The sequence below is a fragment of the Aristolochia californica genome, unplaced genomic scaffold (assembly GCF_029961685.1).
Source record: "Aristolochia californica isolate CCGP_79_NKW_82.1479 unplaced genomic scaffold, dmAriCali1.0.hap1 SCAF_119, whole genome shotgun sequence".
Classification (NCBI taxonomy): Eukaryota; Viridiplantae; Streptophyta; class Magnoliopsida; order Piperales; family Aristolochiaceae; genus Aristolochia; species Aristolochia californica.
In genome coordinates, this window is record NW_027181792.1 from 32,449 (window position 1) to 35,000 (window position 2,552).

Genomic DNA, 2,552 nt, shown 5'->3' on the forward strand with positions numbered 1-2,552 from the left:
ATAGAACCTCTTCCTCCTCCTACCAACTCTGCACTCTGTTCAAGGTTAGCTGGGAATTGAACTCTTCTTTCATAGATTGGCGAATGTGAAAAAGAGTTCACTCCCCAGGGATTCCGTACAGCTAGACAATCACGGTTCATCGCTCGGAGGGAGGGAATAGAAGCAAGCATTTCCCGTTCAGTCGGTAATGAATCAATACGCAGGGAAAGTTTCTTCCATGGGAATGGCAAGTCTCGGACAGGCTCATATTGGTTGGGTATGCTCCTTCCATAGGCGACTTTCCAGAAGGTCTTCAAGGTAGATATGCTCCTCTTCTCAGAAAGACCATACTCTTTTTTGGTCAGGTGGCACAGAAGGGAGAGTTGGCCGGGTTGAAAGCCTGGTTGCATGTGACTGAGTCGGGAGAGGGGGGCGAAGAGATCCGCAACTTGAACTTTGATCTTCGACTTGAACTTTCACTGCAAAATTGCACTTTTTTTCCGTCTTTCTTTTTCTAGTAAGATTTCAACCCCCTAAAGGGGCCCTTAAAAATCTTTAATCCCAATGTTCGTCATGCTATGAATATAGGTAGGCAAATCACGCCATTTCTTTTGAAGGGTAGTGTTCATCTGATATAATTCACTTGAACTTCGAAAGCATCTTTTTCAATCGTTTTCCCACTTTATTGTTGTTATCCATCAATCGAAGAAGATTCATAATTCACAAGAATTTCTGACGTCCGCTGTCCTCCAAAAGATATTTATAGCAAGCAGCACTACTAGTAATTCCCGTTTGATAGGTTCCCATTCGGGGGCTTCAACCAGCATTTCGCCCCATGCATCGGGAATTGGATCAAGATCAACTGCTTCTTAAGCTTTTTGATTTGGCTCTCGAATTTCTTATTGAAAAGGAAGGGATGTTGGGCGAGGTGATGGCTCTCTTTCAAGATATGCATCTCGAACCAGGTCTCCAACCGGCACTGAAATTGTCCCTGCACTGGGGGTGCCCCTCCCCGGTCTCAAGAACTCGAGCGGTCTTTATAGGTACTGGTAGCCGATTCGGATTGTATAGCTGCTGGGAAGCATAAAGATCGATCAATGTCCAGATTGCAACGCATCAAGATGTCAATGCCCAGTAGTGAATGTGTTCCCGTTTGGTCTATCGTAAGTGTTCTAGTGCAAATCATATCTCTATGTCTTTCGAAGCACGTCAAGACCAAAACCAAATGTCATAATCACAGTGCTTTCATTTTTCTTAATAGAATGGTTGGGCTTGGGCGGAAGATTTGTATAAAGAAGTGAGTGAATATCGAAGGCCTTTGTTGAGAGCGAACGGACGGCAAGTTACTTTGATCCCACGCGGGCCTATACTTCGGCTACTAATAAGGGGGCTGGGGTTTGACAGATCAAGACTGGGGCTTCGTTTAGCCGCCTATGTAGTAGAAAACTCTGAGTTCGACGTTGAATAGCCATAGTGAGTTCATCACCAGTGGCATAAGCAGAGGAGGCATATGCGGTGGGGAGAAAGGCAATTTACCTCACTTCGACGGATCCAATTCCAGTTGAACCCGCAACAAAGCCAGCACCGGAACCCGTTGCTTTCGTGGGATCAACTGCTCGTTTTCGATATAGAACTGGATAATCAAAAACAGCCTTTGCCTCTATCTCTACTTCTGGGGGGGGCTCGATCTCTAAATGGATCTGCTATAGCTACTCTCGATATGCTTGGGACTCGGCCTCTTATGGATTTGGAATCGAGCGAGATGATATGCTGAAACGGGTGCTAGCTTGAACCGCCATAGAACGAAGCTTAGCCGTCGCCCATATGCAAGAGATTATGTTGGGTCCGTCCCGAGATGCTCACTACGACCTGGCTTCGGGGCCTTTCCCTCCCGTTAGCTTAGCTTGGTTTTAGTTAGATAAATCCCATGTGACTCCTAGTATTTATTGTTTGTTGTGATTTGGTCAAGTAAAAGTGCTATTCCTAGTACTTTGACTTGAGTCACTATGGCACTTTCTCTTCTTTCAGTTATTATCATTCCCTAAACTACATCATAGTCAGGACTGCTCTGGAACGGAGCAACTAGAAAGATAAGGAAGCAGCAGATGCACGAATGGAAGGGGGGAAAGAAAGAATTTGAATCCCCAAACTTTCGCTTCAAATAAGCCCTTCACTCCATGCAAAGTTTCACCTGCACTAGCACTTGCATTATGTAAACCCCCTTGTTCCACCCCTACCATTTCATTTCTATTTAGGAGGTTGGAAAACAGATCCGAGAGAAGCACAAAAGCTGAGGATGATGGCAAAGATGAGGTTCCACCCTACTTGTGAATAAACTCTCACGGGAGAATTGAGTTTCTGCAACTACCAGCGCACGATCTTTTTCTAGAAAATTGAAAGAAAAACTATAAGAGGAGTCAGAAGAGCGCTTGGAAGGGAATAGTGTTAGGTCTAATTCCTATTACTTTGGCCGGATTATTCGTAACTGCGTATTTACAATACAGACGCGGCGATCAGTTGGACCTTTAATTGAGTAACATCTCTTTTTTTGATTGACCTCCTCCTAAATCTGC